At 39.6% G+C, this 20,873-nt stretch overlaps 1 non-coding gene across 1 annotated transcript; it reads left to right on the top strand.

Annotated features, from left to right (window-relative positions):
• The first annotated feature begins 9,257 nt into the window (after positions 1-9,257).
• On the top strand, positions 9,258-9,342 carry TRNAQ-UUG (transfer RNA glutamine (anticodon UUG)). Its single transcript has one exon. It is a non-coding gene; the product is annotated as a tRNA-Gln (tRNA).
• The last annotated feature ends 11,531 nt before the right edge of the window (positions 9,343-20,873 follow it).

Here is a 20,873-nt window from a genome sequence, read left to right on the forward strand (position 1 = left end):
ATGCTGTTCGTTTTATCATCGAGATGATTGTCAAACACAGTGAAATGAGTTCAGCCACTTTCCATCCCCTGCGAGTCGTAGGAGGTGGGGCCGGCGGAAACTGCTCAAAACCAACATGACGCAGTAAAAGGAGGAGGGAGAAAGTCAGAAATAAAGGAAGCACATTGAATTGTTCCACACGAAACGGTTGGAGCACAATGTGCCAGTCATTGTGCAGCACGAGGGGGACAAACCCAGGTGTGCAGGGGAGAGCGACTCTTTTTGGAGGGGTCTGCAACTCGGAATCATTTCAGGGAAGGGAGGTGTCCACTCAGCCAAGCAAAACAGCGCTCTTTTGTTATACGCATCTTACGGTCACACCACATGCAAATACACACCCTCGCTCTATGCGTGTGCAATCACACCCATGTGCAAATACACTGTTGTTACATGCATGTGCATTCACACCAACATGCAAATACACATTCTCGTTACAGGCATGTGTGGTCACATGCAAATGCTTACTCTGTTACACACTCTGTTGTACAGGAGGCATGTGCACTCACACCCACGTGCAAATACACTACTCCTCTAAGGAGAGCTCACAGCTCTAATGAGACCTGCATTAGTGTCCAGCCCCCCAAATGTGAAAGTAACACTTCCCTTCTCCATAATCACAGGATCCATAACAGGATAGCAAACAATGACACTGTAGAAAGTGTGTCATCCAAACATGCGCCCACTTCCCACACAACGTCTTCCCACAGCACGTTGTACTCGAGTAGGGCAAACAGACATGAACAAGCAAATCCAGCAAACATAGCTCCTTGAAAGGGCGTGCTTGGCCCGGACAACCAGGGGGTGTGGATGTGGCTTCTGCTCTGATAACGCACTTGCCCAAAACCTGCTACATTTTGCTGTAAGCCGAAGCCTTTCGAAAGGCGGCATTCTAGCTGAGACTCACCCAATGCAAAGGACTCAGTCATTCCAAGAGCAGAAGGAAAAGAATACCAGGGCAGGAACATGCAAAAAAAAAAAAAAAAAAAAAAAAAAAAAAGATACAGGGTTACAATGTGCTGTGCCCACCAATGGACAGAGAAGCTGGAACCAGGTAAGTGGTCAAATTCCCAACAGAAGAGCTTTTGAGGACAGCCAGAGGGCGGGGACCGTGCCTAGGTATGCACTTTACTCCAGGAGATATAATTAATTACACATTATATAAATTAGTTTTACATGTGAATTATAACGGGAAGCCATAGTGGATTGTTCTGTTTGTTTTTACTTATTTTTATTTTTTTAATTTTTTGATTCTTTTAATGTTTCTTTATTTTTGAGAGACAGACACAGACAGAGCATGAGCGGGAGAGGGGCAGAGAGAGAGGGAGACCCAGAATCGGAAGCAGGCTCCAGGCTCTGAGCTGTTAGCACAGAGCCCGACGTGGGGCTCAAACTCCAGAACTGTGAGATCACGAGCTGAGCCAAAATCAAGAGTCGGTCGCTCAACTGACTGAGCCACCCAGGAGTCCCTGGTGGATTATTTTTGAGCACAGACCATTTTTTAAAAATCCTAAGTAAAATCCGTAATTCTGCCATGCGGCTGCAAATTATGGCCATGTTATAAAACCATAGAATTCACTGAAATATTAGCGTCTTGTCTTGTCCTCTTATAATGTGCTTGTTTGGGTCCATTGTCGTGACCCACCGTGTCTCAGATGTTCCGTGAACCCGCAAGTAAAAGGCTAGCGCTGACTGGTGGATGATGGTAAACACCCGCTTGGTCACAGGCGTAAAAGAACCCATCTTGCTGTTTGAAACACAGGTCACAGACTGGCTATGACAGAGCAGAATTCTCATGAAGCATTTCAGACACCACTGAATTGTTTTCTAAAAATGTAACAGCCTTGGGGCGCCCAGGTCGCTCAGTCAGTTGAGTGTCAGATTCTTGATTTCAGCTCAGGTCGCGATCTCACGGTTCGGGAGTTCGAGCCCCGCATCGGGCCGTGCGCTGACAGCTCAGAGCCTGCTTGGGATTCTGTCTCCCTCTCTCTGTGCCCCTCCCCTGCTCTCTCTCTGTCTCTCAAAAATAAATAAATAAATAGAGACGTTCAATTATAGCACCACTATTTCCTGCATTTTACAAAGTAGACACACGTTTCCCCAAAAGGCTGCATCACTTCGGTGGGCTCACAAGGCTGGTAACAGACAGGATGTCAGTTTGAATGCAAACAGTCCAATGCTGTGACAGGTTCTGGAATCTGACACTCCAAACCTGAAGCAGAGATTTCCGGCTTCCACAGGAAAATATAACACCAGGCACAGCCACTGTGCTCAAAGGAATATGTGAAGTTTTAACTGGCATGTTGAGTTTCATTTTGAGCAAACCCGGTATACCAAAGTTACTTTTCTTTGACGTAGTTCCATAGTTAGGAGAATGAAATATTGATGCGCATGTGTTAGGTATTTATGTAGAATCACTTCATTTTCAAAACCGAGTGCTTTTCAAATAAACTGAATGCAAATTTCAAGTACAAATTTGTGATCCTGAGTTTACTGCGTTATTTTGTCAGCATTTGGACTGTATTTTACATAAATTTGCCGATTGCTTCCATCGCTGTCACTAGGACAATGCAGTCCATTTTTGGGTGTCTCAAGGAAAACGACTCTGATAAAGGAACAAAGGAAAAAAACACTTGTTTTTTCAGATTCTGTATGCTTTACAACGTCATTCTCCCTCTAAATTATTTTTAATTGCTTAGACCATTTTTTCCAGCGTTGGTCTTTCACATCAGAGAGCAACTTTCTTATTCTTTTCTCATTCTTCCTCATCCGCAGGACAGAGCGGGATCCTGACTTGCCTTGTGTGATGCTCAGATGTTTTGTTAATATTTCATGTTTCTCTCCCACACACCTGCCCACCAAATTGTTGCTACTCTGGGACCCACTGATTATTCCAGTCAGCCATCGAGCAAAAAAAAATTTGATTCTAAAATTTATTGGGGAACGTATTCCGCGTTCACGAAATATTTATGCGGCCTCTCTCTCTAAGGAAATCTGTTCAGTGTTGACGTGTCATTTTCATCTCTGCGTGTCTCCTGAGAAACCTTTCGCCCCGTCGCTTTCTAAGAAAAGTCTTAATCTAAACTGGTACCGTGGTTATATTTATTAGTCCATGGTATATTTGATGTGAATTCAATTCGCTAGAAAATTTACCACTGAACAAATAAGTTTAAATGAATGGATAAGGCAATGCTTGCAGAAGAAAGAAAAGAATCCTCATATAGGGTGTTATACATCTTAGAAACAGGTTAAGACTTGCTCTCTGGATGTCTCTGTGTTTTGGTAGGAGGAATCCTGTGCTCAGGAAGGTTCTAAAGGGCTCCACTGAGCCTATAAATCATACAAATCACCATACTTTTAATGAATATATATATTTGTATATATTTGCACACACACGTATGCTCATCGATTTTTATAGATAGTATAAGTTGCACTATGTGGTATTCATTTCATAATAATATTTTATATAGGATATAATTTATATAATTTTTAATGAAATATTTTATCATATATATATATATATATATATATATATATATATTTTAGAGTGACAGAGCATGGGCACAAAAAGGGGAGAGGCAGAGACAGATGGCGAAAGAAGGAGAATCTTTTTTGTTTTTTTTTTTTTTCTTTTGAGAGAGCGAGCACACAAGCGGGGAAGGGACAGAGAGAGAGGGAGGGAGAATCCCAGCCAGGTTCCACGCTTAGCACAGAGCCCCACACAGGGTTTGATCTCCCAACCATAAGATCATGAGCTGAACCAAAATCAGGAATTATACACTTAACCAGCTGAGCCACTCAGGCACCCCAATACTTAGATATAGATAGATAGATAGATAGATAGACAGATATAGACTAAATGCATCACATAAACCAAAGATAAGACTAAATAAAACCTATGTAGATTATTACATTATAGATTATATTATGCAATGTTGTTATGTTATATATGATGTGTCTAGATTTACATATATAATATCTGGACAAAATCTGTCTCATTATTATATATTATTATACCTAATCTATAGTATATATTATATACAATCATACATAATAGATATATTATCATACAAATAGATGTAACATACATAAATGTTTTATTATATAGTATATACAATTATATACTATATAATATATTTTATTTATTAGATATATGATATAAAATAAACATATATTATGTTTTATTATAGATTATATACAATTATATACTATATAATATTACATTTTATTTATTACATATACAATATATAAAAATAGACGAGCATATATATTATACTGTGATATAATACATGTTAGTACATACTATATCTATATCCATCTATGTATATCCACACATGTGGAACAAAACTCCCCTGATCCCTGTCCCCTCAAATGTACACGATAATCCCCTGCATAACCAACACAGGCTCTTGTCCAGTGTTGACTTTGGGTTTTGCTTTTCATTCGCCGGAAAACAAGCAATGAACAGTTCACAGGGACCCCCTTAAAGTAAGGTTAACAGGGGACTCTTGGTTAACAACCCCAGATTGTTGACTGGATGGTGGGCGGTCAGGAATTCTAAACAGCCGTGAAGGGGTCCACGCAGGTCCCCCACAGTAGTTGATAAAATTGATCTGAGCTTCGAGGGTGCCTGGTGTCATTTACCCGGTCTTGGTATAAAGTTATGTTAGCTGAGCAAATTCTGAACCTGCCCACTTTTTCTTCCTGTTGTTTGAATTCGGGGGGTGCCTTCTGTAAACACTTTGGATCTAGTATTTTGGCAATGGCTGGACATACTCGGGCACTGGTTATGTCTTCCACAAATGACTGAAAACACAGTTCATTTCTCAGGAAGAAATTTTGATTTTCAATGTATTTATCAGCCAGTTGGGGAGTATTTCCATATTTTAACAACTAGGACAGCTGAATATTCGTTCTGGCCATGAAACCAAAATCTGAGGCAGAAAATGTGTACAGGATGTGGTGCTTATGAATTATGTCTGGGGATCCCATAGGGATTTAATTAATGGGAGATTCTGGGGCATCTGGGTGGCTGGGTCGCTTAAGCGCCCAACTTCGGCTCAGGTCATGATCTCATGGTTCGTGGGTTCTAGCTCTGCTGTGCTGACATCTTGGAGCCTGGAGCCTGCTTCGGATTCTGTGTCTCCCTCTCTCTCTGCCCCTCCCCTGCTCACACCCTGTTCCTCTCTCTGCTCCCCTCCCCCCCCCACACACACACACTTGTGCACTCTCTCTCTCTCAAAAATAAATTTTTAAAAATTATACTTAATGGCGGATTCTGATTCAGTAGGTCTCTGGCCCCCCCAGCTTGAGAAGCAAAAGAACAGACTGGCATTCACTCGAGACATATGCTTTTCAAAACCAAATTTCTTTGAGGATCATATGCCCCCAAATCTCCACCCATTACAAAAAGATTAATTTACTAATATGTGTTCCTTGAAAGCAGACGGTGAAAGCATATCACTAAGTATGTCTCTGCAAATGGTTGAACCGGTTGCTTTTCCAACAAAGCACATAAAGCAGTGGACCCTGAGAATAATGGACAGTGGGAAGCCAGAATCAGATAGAAGGACACAGCTCTGCAACTTTCTTTAAAAACCTCTGGGGAGAGTAGCGGTAGTTTCTAGGTTTACAATTGGAAATCAGGACACAATGCCCTAAAGCACATCACCGTGATGCCTTTCTAACCGTGTCACTCCCTCTCTGACACAGGATTTTTAAAATGCACTTATTATTCCCTGTGTCAAATGAAGTGACATTCAGAAATTAATTCTCAGAGACTGAATTCACTAGAGTCCAGAATTCACGAGAGCACATTTTAGCGAGGTTAGAAAGAGTGATAATTGAGTTTAATTGTGGAAACTTACTACAAGCTTTTTCCTTGATATTTTGTCAAAGTATATAAAAATTATAGGGTGGAAGAAGAAACACTTCCTAACAGTTTTTTTCTTTAATTGAATATTGATATACAAAAGGTATTGAATAGAGCATTCTGAGACAAATTCATTCCTTCCTTCTTTCTTCCTATCATCCATCCATTTATCCATCCATCCACCCACTTATGCATCTATCGATCATATCTATCTATGTATGTATCAATCATCTATCCATCCATCCATCCATCTATCCACCCATCCATCCATCCATCCATCCATCCAATCCATTCTATCTATCTATCTATCATCTATCCATTCTATCATCTATCTATCTATCTATCTATCTATCATCTGTCTATCCATCGTATCTATCTATCTATCTATCTATCAATCATCTGTCTATCCATCATATCTATCTATCTATCTATCTATCTATCTATCATCTGTCTATCCATCATATCTATCTATCTATCTATCTATCTATCTATCTATCATCTGTCTATCCATCATATCTATCTATCTATCTATCTATCTATCTATCTATCTATCATCTATCTGTCTATCCATCATATCTATCTATCTATCTATCTATCTATCTATCTATCATCTGTCTATCCATCATATCTATCTATCTATCTATCTATCTATCTATCTATCTATCATCTATCTGTCTATCCATCATATCTATCTATCTATCTATCTATCTATCTATCTATCTATATTTCTATCTACCTGCCTATCTATCCATCCATCATCTCTTTTATCTGTCTACCTGTATGTCTGTCTAGCTGTCTAGCAATTTATCCATGTATCTATGTGTCTATCCCTGTAATCCACATGTACATGTGTGTATGCATGTGTGTATAAGTAACATTTAAAAAACCTTGCCACACAACAATTTAGTGCATTTTCCGAGACAGACACTTTTTTCTGAGCAACAGTAAGCTTGCCTCAGTTTGCAAATTAGTATTTACCATCATGTAAATCATCACTAAACCTACTCTATGAGCAGAACAGCTTTCTAATTTTAGAAAAGAATTCCTGCAGCCTGATGTGCCTCATTTGCCGGGGTCCACACGAGGTTAGGGAACAGTCGCGCCATGATATTTGTCCAGCAGCAAGGTCCAAGCCTGTGACCTTCCACCCAACTGTGTGGATGATCAAGGAGAAGGCAGCTGGGATGTGCAATTCCATGCCCTCTGTGTACTGTGCCCTGCACTAAATTTTTTGCTACTTGGCACTTCTCCATGGTCACCCGTGACCAAGTGGGAACGTTGTAGACTTGGGCACTATTGACATTTGGGGCAGGATGATTCTCCATGATGGGGGTGTCCTCTGTTTTACAAGATAAGCAGCGACCCTGGTCTCCACCCACCAGATGACAGTTGAGACCACCAAATAATCTCCATCACCAGTGTCCCCTTTGGGGTAAAATCACCACAGTTGGTAACTGCCATTGTGCATGAAGCTGAATTGCCATCTTCCTATTGTTTTACACATTTAAGCCCACACACTGCCCTTAACTTGTGGTTTATGAACAGGAATCTGCTCCCTTGCAAACTATTTGTCTCACTTATTCTAACAGTCCTGAGCTGCAGACAAACTTCATGCAGTCGATTTCTCAAGACTTTTCCTGAAACAGGAAACTCACTTTGCGCTCACACACGATCACACGGTGTCCCTAGAGTGCTTTAAAAAGTAATGAGGGGGCGTCTGGGTGGCTCAGTCGGTTGAGAGTACAACTTCGGCTCAGGTTATGATCTCAAGGTTCGTGAGTTTGAACCCCACATCGGGCTCTGTACTGACAGGTCAGAGCCTGGAGTCTGCTTGGGATTCTGTGTTTTCCCTCTCTCTCTGCCTCTCCCTTGGTTGTGCCCTGTCTCTCTCTCTCTCTGTCTCTCTCTCTCTCTCAAAAATAAATAAATGTTAAAACATTTTTTTTAGGTAATTAGGACATTTCTACTCTCATTATTGTGTGTGGGGAAGGTCTTTCCTGCTATTTGAGTGCCACATACATTTACAAGTGGTGTCTGTGGAAAGTCCTCATGGTGTAGAGTCCAGAAACACTGACCATTGGAAACCTAAGAACAATATGCTCTACAGAGAAGGATATGCATTTGCTTGTTGCCAGAGTCCTTGGGTGTTGATTTAGTAGAGGGATTTCTCAACCCATCATTAAAAAGTAGTATCATGGCATACATAAACTACCAAGGATAGAAGTCACTGACATGACGTAATTTTACTCTCCGTTATGAACAATAGTTTCTTCTTGGCGATTTCTACCTGAAATGAGACTTTCTGAGAAAAGAAAGCCAACTTGTTGCAGATAAAATAAATAATAACTGAAGTTTCTCTGAGCCTCTTCCTGCTAAAACAATGACCCTGGGAGAAAACATAGTGAAGTGTCTAGAGTAGGTGTTGAAATCTGATGAACTCAATTGGAGATTCATTTTCTGGGTTCAGCACCACAGATTGTATATATATTCATGTAGAGTATAACTAGGGTATGAGAAGAAATCTAATATACTTGACCCTGGAGGGAGTGCCCATTAGGGTCACTGACCCCTGCATAGTCAAAACATCTGGGTATAAATTTTGACTCCCCCAAAACTTAATTACTGATAGTCTCCCGTTCACAAAGTTGATCTAGTCAATTAGCCCATATTTGGAATGTTCTATGGATTATATACTTAATTCGTACAGTAAAGTAAGCTAGAGAAAATATTAAGGAAACCATAAGGAAAACACATTTACAGTACTGCCCTGTGTTTATCAGAAAAAATCCGTGTTATCAGGGGACCCACACATGATGTTCAATCCCTCATTCACGGGTCATCTGTAAAGATAAAGCACAGTTTGGACAGGGCTGGTTCGGATCTGAGGGAGGATATTTTGTCAATGTGGTTTGCCGTCCCATTTGCATTTGGTTAATGGCTCATGGCCCATTTTTCTTACCATAATTATTAGAGCCTTATCTATTTAGAAGACACATATTTCAACCCTCTTTTACATAGAGTCCTTAAGATACTTACAAAATAAATTTAATATTCTTTTATTTCAAACTCTATTTTAACTGTAAAAATTGGCACGTGATACGGCCTTCAGTGCACGAAATGTATGAATCACTTTAGATGACATGATTTGTTTCAACATACATTTATGGTAGGACGAGACTTCTCACCTTCTTATATGCTTGATCCAAAATTTTGGAAGCAGTTTATTTTCTAATTTCACATATGAATATTATTACAATGCCCTAATAAAGTATTTGTGGATTACTTTTATAGTTGAAATATAATTAAAATAGGAAACTATGGCATTGTATGTGAAAATGTATTCAGGGGCGCCTGGGTGGCTCAGTCGGTTAAGCGTCTGACTTTGGCTCAGGTCACGATCTCGCGGTCCGCGGGTTCGAGCCCCGCGTCGGGCTCTGGGCTGACGGCTCAGAGCCTGGAGCCTGCTTCCGATTCTGTGTTTCCCTCTCTCTCTGCCCCTCCCCCGTTCATGCTGTGTCTCTCTCTGTCTGAAAAATAAATAAACGTTAAAAAAAAAAAAAAAAGAAAATGTATTCACTATCATGATCATAAAATAAACTTTGAAATATTAGTTTACATTCAAAATCATTCCAAGTGTGTTTCTAGCAATGCAATTTAGTGGGTCCAGTTATCTACCCTTTAATCTCAACAGCCAATGAATTCTTTAAAAAGTTAATTATTGGATAACCTTTCTTTAGTTATGCATGAAAGAGTTTAATGAAGGGTTTGTAATGGTTACGTCTCTATATTGTTTACTTTTTGTTTTTTTTTATATGTATAATCAATAAATAATCCTGCTTAGGCCATTATTTCACCAGATAAAGCTAAATTTGATTAATTAATTGCTTAGAAGTGGACATCCATGGCCCTGGGGTTTACATGTGGTCTAAATTGAATTAACCAATTGACTTTCCCTGTCACTAATCTTTGGGATTGTCATTTTGGAATTGTATTAACCTTACCCTTGTATTTGTTTTATCTGACCTTCCCTTGGAATATTTATCATATAGTGAAGCCTTGCTTCTAATGGGGAAATGAACAGCGATTTGCAAAAATGATATGGTTTAAAATAGTATTACTGCAGAAAAAATTATGTAGAAATAGTTCAAATAAAGTGAAAGGGATATTTTTTTCACTTAACAAAATCCACTTTTGGGGGACTCATGTCTTGGGTACGTGTATACTTTTTTAAATGAAAAAGTAGGTAGAAAAAAATCTATCTGCAGAACATCAAACTCAGATTTCCACTTTTCTATTAATAAAAGTATTTTCGGTGGTGAAAATACTTATGTTATGCATTCACATCGTTCCAGAGTACCTGGGGGGAAAAAAGTGTATCATTCTAAATAGCTTACAGTGATTTTTTTAAAAATGGATAATTCAGCTCTAGTTTATATATTATCTATTGTTCATGCATGTTCAGAACTCTGAAATTCAAGATATTTATTTACTTATTTATTACATTTTTTTTCATGTTTATTTATTTTTGAGAGAAAGAGAGAGAGACAGAACAGGAGCAGGGGAGGGGCAGAGAGAGAGGGAGACACAGAATCTGAAACAGGCTCCAGGCTCTGAGCAGTCAGCACAGAGCCCGACGCGGGGCTCGAACTCACGGACCGTGAGATCCTGACCTGAGCTGAAGTCGGACACTCAACCGACTGAGCCACCCAGGTGCCCCTGAAATTCAAGACATTTAAACACAAACTGTCACTGTGATTGATTTGTCTTAAGATCTTATAAAGCATTCATTGCTTTCTTTTTCTTTTATTTCTTTCTTTCTCTTTTTTCTTTTTTCTTATTTTTCTGTTTTTGCAGCCCTTACTGTTTCCTTGGAATAATTTCTTCAGGATCATTATGTACTGAAATGAATACACATAACACATAAATATGTATTCAGTTATTCCAAATGCTGAGATGTAGTTCTAGAAATGAATTACTCTGCTACACTCATCAGTCCTTCATCCTCTGAGAGACACCAGATGATGGGGCTTTACTACCTGCATGGTGGTTTAGGGGAGGTATTCCTCTTTCCCTTTCCATGATGGATATCTCCCTCTGAAGGCTATGTGCTTGGCCATAGAACATTATGTTTTTTAATTGTCTTAATGTTGATTCATTTTTGAGAGAGAGTGTGTGAGAGAGAGAGAGAGAGAGAGAGACAGAGCACGAGCAGGAGAGGGGCAGAGAGAGAGGGAGACACAGAATCCGAAGCAGGCTCCAGGCTCTGAGCTGTCAGCACAGAGCCCGACGCAGGGTTCAAATTCATGAAACATGAGATCCTGACCTGAGCTGAAGTCGGAGGCTCAACCAACTGAACCATTCAGGCACCTATGGCCATCAAATATTCTTGACAAATGAGAGAATTATAATATCGTCTGCTTATATCAGACAACGTATTAACTTAAGGCGATAACTACCCATATTTTGAAATATCACTATACACAGTAAACTTGGTGTATGAGCACAAAAACAGAAGAGAACAAAACAAACAATCTGAGCACTAGAGGAGGAACAGAAAAGCATTTCTTTCTCCAAGGCAAAGAGCGTTTCTGGGGGGTAATGGGCAGGAAACAGATTTACCCTGAATGGATTTACTGACAATTGCAATTTATGGCATACACGACCCATTTCCAACCCTGAATTCAGTGGAAATACACACAGCCACTGCAAAAACTTTGGAAGTATTCAACATGTGAGTTAGGCAGAAACCTGATGATGTTTGCATAGATGAGTGTCTCTTGCACGCAAGGGAATTCTTGATGTTATGGATTTCAGGCGCACGTCAAAGCAGCTCTGATACGGGACAGCTCTGAGCATCTGAAACCTTTTAAGATAACCGCGGATCAATTTACAACCCTGAGCAAAATGGAAACGCGTGCAAGAGAGCAGCCTGAGACTAATCCGAGTTGGTGTTTCCCAGTTGGATGAATCACCTGCTGTTAGCTCCCTTTGGTGCCCTCATCCCCAGAAATTAATGAAAATGGATCTTTCCAAGTGTCATACTGGCTTCACATTTTTTGTTAAAAACCATTTACTGAGGGCGTTTCATGGGCACATGGGTGCAGTACTCTTCGGAGATGCAAATATAAATATGATATCGAGGAATCGGCAAGTTTAACTTTAAGGTTTATTTATTTATTTATTTGAGAGCGGGAGTGAGCAGGGAGGGGGAGAGAGAGAGAGAGATAGAGAGAGAGACGGAGAATCCCAAGCAGGCTCTGTGCAGTCAGCACATAACCCCACGCAGGGCTTGAGCTCACGAACCGTGAGATCATGACCTGAGCTGAAATCAAGAGTCAGCCTCTGCTCAACCGACTGAGCCACCCCGGCACCCCAAGAAGTGACTCTTATGGCCCAGGTCGCAGTTGTAGCCTCTGAAGGTAAATAAACTAGACAGGTCCCACTGGGGGAGTCCCTCTAGTGAGAGGCCTGAGAAAATTAAAACTTAAAAGCTTAAGTTACGGGAAACTGAAACCTAACCAAGCTTAACCAGCTTGTTCCGCTTCTGTACAATTGCTTGGCGTGCCCGTGTATTCCTGATCAATCATTGTTGCCTGGCACATCCGTGTATTCCTGATCAATCATTGTGATACCCGTACCCCCGGTTGTGGTCTGACCTAAAGGCAGGAACCAATCGAATACTGTTAAGTGTCCAACTTTAAACACCAACCAATCGCAGCTCTGTAACTGTGGAAAATTCCTGATTTCCCCATGACTTGTTTGTACCTGTCTATAAAAGGGGTGTAAAAACCTCTCTGAGGACCTCTCGGCGTCACCGGCAACGAGGGCGCAGAGGTCCAGGTTCGAACCTGCAATAAATGACCCTTGCTGCTTAGCTTTGACTCTGGACTCTGGTGGTTCGTTTTTGGGGGTCTCTTAGACTCTGGGCATTTCACTAGCTAAGGGGAAGAGCTACCTGGTCACACCTTTACCGTACAGGGGTCGCCTTCATGATGGGCACCTATGGGACACAAAGGCGTGGAACTTGAAGGAAGCTGGAGAAGGATTCACTGAGCACTGGTGGCTGAGCTGAGAAGCTGAGATGCACCAGGCGTCAGCAGGCATGTAAAACAAATGGAGAACGGGGACTTCCAGGCATATAAGAGGCGATTCCAGGGAGAAAGAACAGCCTGACCGGGCAAAGGAGTGAAGAAAAGGAGTGAGGTCTACAAACCGCAATGGCGGCCATCATCCTGAGCTAAATGGATGTGTCCTTCCCTAAGTGAATAACTACCCTATCAGACGCAGATCATCTGTCACTTAATTTCTATTTCTGCTTTTCCATATTGCTCTGCAACCATGGTGCCCTTGAACACACGGAACCTAGCTGTGCCTTTGAGGACCAGTTCATACGGGTCTCAAGAATTTGCCAAAAAAGCCACACACACACACAAAAAAAAAGTGATTGCAAGACACTAGGTGATCCCGTTTTTGGTATGCCTCTGCTATTTTGTTTATTTTCTTCATGTATCACTTATATTTTTCAAGTTACAGTAATTTCATCTCTGACACACAAATAAAGGTACAAAGCCAAGGATCTCCAATCATTGAACAGAAAGAGAGAACAGGGCAGAGGAGACTCAGAGGAGACAGAGAGAGAGAGAGAGGGAAAAAAAGAGGTTTAAAAAAAAAAACCCAAAAACAGACATTTCCTGTAATAAGTGTGAAAATTAAAATTTAGTTTGTGTTCTTAGAGAATTCCAAGCAATGAATAAATCTTTTTTTTAAATATTTTAATGTTTATTTATTTTTGAGGGGGGGGGGCGGGGGAAGGGCCAGAGAGAGAGGGAGACACAGAATCCAAAGCAGGCTCCAGGCTCTGAGCTGTCAGGACAGAGCCTGACATGGGGCTTGAACCCACGAACCACAAGATCATGACCTGAGCTGAAGTCAGATGCCTAACCAACTGAGCCACCCAGGCACCCCAAACAAGGGTAAATATTAAATCAAGAATACCTTTAATACAAAATCATAGGAATCAAAACCCAAGAAAGATGTGTAAAAGTTTGGAATATGTTAATTATTTCCTCTTACATTTGAGGGAATTGAAAAAGATCGTAAGTTGGACCTCTTTATAAAAGATATTTGTTACTATGTACGTTAAAAAGAGAAGACAGTTAAAAATGTGGTGGAAGCAAGAGAAAAAGTCAACAATGTGTCATAATAGAAGAAACAGGATTTCTGCCCCTAATCTTCCCTTAAGAATCCTCTGCGCCTGTTTCTTGGGAAAGACTGGGATTTTAAGACTGAATATTTAGTGAGAGGAGGAAGGGGAGAGAGAAAAATGGAGAGACACGGAGACAGAAAAAGCAGGAAGGGCGGTGGAGAGGAAGGCCTTTATTGAACACTAATCATACTGACAATTCCAAAAACTGAGGAACATCAAAATATCCGGGTAAGAGTGAGAAAAGCATTTTGTATAAAGAAAACGACCAAGACCCCGAGAGTCAGAAGGAGACAGACATGGAATGCCCTCAGAATCTCAGAAAACATATCTTTCCCTTAGAATTTTATATGCAGTCAACAAAGCATATAGGTCAACATCAAGACACAGAAACTAAGAACGTTTACTGCTCACATCTGTTGATGATAAAATTTTACTCAAGCACGCACCTTCATCAACATGATATTTTCTTCCTCAGGGAACCTAACAATTGTTCGTCAAGGTTATAGTTTCCTTTAGCTAAACAGTGTGGGTAACACTTGAGTTTTATTTTTAGACATTTAAACATATACTTATAGAAAGACACATCTCTGCATAGAGACCACGCATTAGTCTCTCTCTGTATATAACTCCATATAATCTCTATAATATATAGACTCTATATAAGTCATATGGAGACACATCTATTTATAGAATACAGTGACAATGATAGAAATCTACAACATTTATAAATTATTTATTCCCACCAGAAGTGGAAAAACCTGAAGGTCCCTAATATTTTCCTTTCTTCCATGATGATCGTTTAAGACAGTTTTCATATGTAACACTGGGTGTTACCAGTGGGTGTTACCCAGATGAAACACTGGGTTCTAGTGGTGAAACCAAGCCCACACTGTACGTTAACTAAGTTGAATTTAAATAATAAAAAAAGGGAGAATGGTCTTAAATTTTTCAAGGAGTCTCAATCCACAACATGGGGCTCGAACTCACAACCCGGAGACATACGCACGTGCTCCACCAACCAGGCCAGCCAGGCGCCCCTGAAAGTACTTCATTTTAATGTAATTAAATGTGTCCGTGTTTCCCTTCACGATGTGTACAGTTCAAGAATGTTTTCACGGAAAAAAAATTAGGAATACTCACCCTTTTGGATAGGAAATGCTTCGTTTCAATTTAATTATCATAGTCAAAACTGGGAGTAACGTAAGAGATCTTAAAATGCAGTGTTGATTTAATGAGTTGTGGAATGTTCGTACCAAAGGATGCAAAACGAAAATAGTGTTGAGGCACCTGGCTGGCTCATTAGATACAGCAGGCGACTCTTGACCTCACGGTGTTGATTTCGAGTCCCAAGTTGGGCATAGAGATTTTTTTTTAAATTTTTTTAACGTTTATTTATTTGTTTATGTATTTATTTATTTATTTTCAAGAGAGAGAGGGAGGGAGAGAGGGCACACAAGGAGGGGAGGGGCAGAGAGAGGAGGGAGACACAGAATCCAAAGCAGGCTCCAGACTCCGAGCTGTCAGCACAGAGCCCGACGTGGGACTTGAACCCATGAACCATGAGATCATGGCTTGAGCCAAAGTTGAATCCTCAACCAACTGAGCCACTCAGGCACCACCCCCCCCACTTTTTTTAAACATTTATTTATTTATTTTTGAGAGAGAGATTATTTTTTAAAGATACTGTAACTATTTACCGACACAGAAATGTATGGAAGTAAAAGCATATACAAGTTGGATGACATACTTATGATATATTAATTCACATAGGTTACTCACATAAAAACATGTGAGAAAAAATAGTTGACTTTTTATTTTGTTATGCTTTTATAATGAACATATATCAGTTCCGTAATAAAAAAATATAATAAAGGTGAAATTAGAGAAAATAAACATATTACAGAGATGCAAAGTGTTTCCCAGCCTGGGTGTGAGAAAACTACATCGACTCACTTTCATGGACCCTAAACTTAGTTACAATTTGACACTTAAAACTTGCTACATGAACTTACCTAATCAACTCGGAGATCATAAAGTTTACAGGGGGAATAACTGAATGCCAGACGGATCCAAGACTCACGTTCGCTGCCCAGGGGGATGTGGAGAGCGAGAAAGGAAAACATCTAGGAGAGCTACCTTGAGAGTACAAAGCAAACCACAGGGCACATATTTTGTTAGAAGCGTTGCACAAAAAAAATATAAAAAGCAAGAAAATCTCCCACCACCTGGTATAAAATGCCATATGCTATATTTTCAGAAAAATAACTGTAAAAATTTAATGACGGTGAACAATTAATCCAACTTTTATAAAGTCCATAAGAAGTTTCGTGCTTTACTATTTGAAATTTAAAATATTAGTTAAGAAACATCCCACGTTTATATGAATATATGTGCATTCCAGAAAACTGGGTAAATAATTTGTAGCAAGGATAAATCAAATAGGGGAACGGTAGAAAATACCTACTTTAGTGAATAATGATGATTTTATTTTACTTTATTTTTTAAATTTTTAAACGTTTATTCATTTCTCAGAGACAGAGACACAGAACATGAGTGGGGGAGGGGCAGAGAGAGAGAGACAGAGAGAGAGAGAGACAGAATCTGAAGCAGGCTCCAGGCTCTGAGCTGTCAGCACAGATCCTGATGCGGGGCTCGAACTCATGGACCTCAAGATCATGACCTGAGCCAATGTCGGACGCTTAACTGACTGAGCCACCCAGGTGCCCCTATAAATATGTGATTTAAAAAAATTAAGTAAACTCTATATGCAGTGTGGGGCTTGAACTCATACCCCCAAGATCAAGACTCACACGCTTCACCGACCAGGACAGCCCAGTGCCCCTAAAATACGTGATTTAAAAATCAATATGCATAAGAAAATAATGTTGGGAGTCCTGTAAAACAAAAGACAAGACTTTTTACCCACGCCCCCAAATTCTTCACATCTGTGGAAGTTGTTGCTGTAATGCCTTCCAATATTTGAAGGAAAGAAGAAACCTGCATCGATTAGTAATTTGGTGAACATGTCGAGGGACAGCCTCTTGTTAGTTAGAAGTTCATAAAGATTAATAGGTTTCTCATTACAAACTAACCAGAGGCAACCAATATAGGAGCAAGTTTCGAATAGTAGTAAAACGATGTAGCAATTTTTGGAAAGGGATGTCAATGAAAAACTCTAATGGAAACGACAAGTACTGTCAATTGGGAAGCCATTTTCATAAATAAAGAATATGGAGAAATGGGGCGCCTGGGTGGCTCAGTCAGTTGATTGAGCGACCAACTTCGGCTCAGGTCATCATCTCGCAGTCTGTGAGTTCGAGCCCCGCATCAGGCTCTGTGCTGATGGCTCAGAGCCTGCAGCCTGCCTCGGATTCTGTGTCTCCCTCTCTCTCTGCCCCTTCCCTGCTCATGCTCTGTCTCTCTCTGTCTCTCAATAATGAATAAACGGGGGCGCCTGGGTGGCTCAGTCGGTTGAGTGTCCGACTTCAGCTTAGGTCATGATCTCGTGGTCTGTGAATTCGAGCCCCACGTCGGGCTCTGTGCTGACAGGTCAGAGCCCGGAGCCTGCTTCGGGTTCTGTGTCTCCCTCTCTCTCTGCCCCTCCCCCGTTCATGCTCTCTCTCTGTCTCAAAAATAAATAAAACATTAAAAAAATTTTTTTAAAAATGAATAGACGTTAAAAAATTACAAAAAAATAATATGGAGAATTTACACCATTGGGTGAGTCCACAAAAATAGACACACAGATTGGTGGGAGATAATGGTGCATTGAGGAAAAATGCAGACACGTATTTTCACTCATTGAATGACATATGGCACCATAGAGAGGAAGAAAGAGAGAAGGGTACAAAACAGGACAAATTTGTTAATCTAATTTGAGGAAAGAGCATTTGAGGAATGTATTCATCTAATTTGGAGAAAGAATATTTCATTGAGAGTAATGTTATGTAAAAAGAAGCCAACTGTCCAATTGACGTTCAAACTTAATTATTACATTTTTATTCTTTAAGAAAAAGTATTCTGTTTGACCAAGTAATGCAAAAAAGGGCAGAATTTCTAGACAAGCAAGTTTATATACATACAAAAAACCTGACAAATAGTTTGCCATTTTATTTGCCATAATGATGGTAATTCATAAACAACGATATATTGTAAGAGAATTGTTGAGCTATAAGTAGATGTCAATTGTCTGTGTTCATTTATTAGGTAAATATTTTAAATTAAAAATTAATTTTTAATAAATTAAATTTCAAAAGATGGGTTAAAATGCAGAATAGAGTCAGTTTTTAGAGTATTACAATTCTGGAAACATCATGGAAGAAATTATATACCAAACTCCCATATAAAGAGCTAAGGATCTAAAAACATACAGGAGTAATTAAGAAGTGGACTTACACACTTACGATTGAAATTCAGGAATATTACAGATGGAGGGAGTAATAAAGGCAATTTCTAAACATTGAAAAAAGATTTCTAAGCTTATTTATTTATTTTGAGAGAGACAGACACAGCGCGAACGGGGTAGGGGCAGAAAGAGAGAGGGAGAGAGAATTTCAAACAGGCTCCATACCGGCAGCCCAGAGCCCAACGTGGGGCTCGAACTCACAAACCGTGAGATCAAGACTTGAGCTGAAACCAAAAGTCAGATGCGTTACAGACTGAGACACCCAAGCATCCCTACAGGCAATTTCTAATGGGACTGTACTCGAATTGTAAAAAAAGGCTCTTTTCTAGATTCAAGAAGGTGAAAATCAAAAATTCACATCAGGATTGAAAAAAAAACAGGTCTACTTTCTGTATTCATTCAGAATGTATAAAAGGAAAAGAAAAACCAAGTGGAATAAAAGTGGGACACACAGAAAAGTCCGAATAAAATACAAAGTATCCTGCTTCATTCCTGTATAAAACAAAGAAACAAACAAACAAAAACACATCTAAAATATAAGGACCCAAGAGGTTTATATAAAAGTGTTAAAGAGGCAATGAATGATCAATCAAAGCCAAACTAGCATAACTATGTGAATATCAGTTAAGTAACTTTAAGATAAAAGGGGTTAGGGTTACTGCTACCATACTGATGTACAATGACATTTTATGTGGCATCTAAACTTGCATGCAACAAGTAACATAGCTACAAAATACGAGGGCAAAAAAAATCTGCATGAAAACACAATCACCCTAGTCAGACTCTCCTTTCTTACCAGGCCAGTTGGAAAAATAGAAAGAGAGAGAGAAAAAAAGCTTGATTAACAACCTTTATCTAATGGATAAATATAAAACCACAAGTACAATCCTCTGCAAGCAGAGAATTTTTAAAACTGGCTACAAATTAGGTTCCAAAGCAAGCAAGTTTCAATAAACACCGAGGACGAGTATTGTACAAACCATATATTCTAAGAAAAAACTGTATTGATTAGAAACAAATATAAATTTGAATGAATGAATGAAATATTAACCAAATAAACACCTGCCTGGAATTTCAAAACACACTGGTAAAATAAAAAAAATCATATAAAGACATTAAAATGGAAATGTAAAAATCTATACAAATGAACAATAATAATTACAGCATTAAAACTTATTTCATGTACTTTGAGAAGAAATCGTGTGTCATTCGGGAAATAACAAATCAGGCCGAAAATCAGTTACCTTATGCACAATTTAAGAAGTTGGGAATGATAAGAGAAAGATATCCAGAGAAAGAAAAGTTAACAAACATAAGGGCCTAACGTAATAAAACTCACATAACTTTTGGACTAATATTTAAACTGAGAATTTCCAGAGGCTCTGAGATATTATATTCTAAACACACAAGAGAATTATCAAATATATATATTATAATCTCCATATATTATCTCTATATAGTGTATAACATTTAATATGTAATATGTAATCTACCATATATGATATAAAGATTCAGGACCCCATGCAAACATGGTTAAATGTCAACAAATGTATCACACAGATTGTGTATATGGGAGGTAAATACTCATTTACTGTGACAATATTTGACTACAATGTACAAAATTCTTAGAATGCTAGATAACGTCTTCAGAAAAAGAGAATGCTTGGCCATACTGGCCTGACGTTTGCTACAAAAGGCAAGCTCCCCGTGGATATAATCAAGAGTGAGATTTTTCTAGGGGGTCCCTCACAAGTAACTGAATCGTCACTACCCATAATAAAGGCGAAAACTTTCCTGGACATCACTGCTCCTCGCCTAAAGAGGAGGCTTTATCCCAAGAGACTCTTAAATACGGAGAACAAACTGAGAGGGTCGATGGGGGTTGGGGGAGAGGGGAAAGTGGGTGATGGGCATTGAGGGGGGCACCTGTTGGGGTGAGCCCTGGGTGTTGTATGGAAGCCAAGTTGACGATAAATTATATTCATAAAAAATAATAAAAAAAATAAAAAGGTATAAAAAAATAAAAATAAAAGAAACTCACCATAAACAAAAGATGAGGGTTTCTCTTATGGGCACCTTCAAATATTTTAAACAAGCATGCTTTGCCTTTTTTTTTTTTTTCCCCCTTAAAACACCTGTGATTTGTAACTGTGTTTGCGTGAATCCGGGTTTCTGGAACCCCGCTCCTAAAGCCCTTGGAATTTCCTGTGCTGAGAGCCAGAAAGGTGTCTTTTGTTAAGTTAATGAGGTGACTGTGGGCAGGGGGCTGGTCGCCACGGCAACCAAGCCTCTGCTCCCAGGGTTGCAATTTTCCGCCCCACCCCCTGCCCTCTGCGGAGGGGGAGGGCCCGGAG

Source organism: Panthera onca, chromosome X (assembly GCF_046562875.1).
Source record: "Panthera onca isolate mPanOnc1 chromosome X, mPanOnc1 haplotype 2, whole genome shotgun sequence".
Taxonomy (NCBI): domain Eukaryota; kingdom Metazoa; phylum Chordata; class Mammalia; order Carnivora; family Felidae; genus Panthera; species Panthera onca.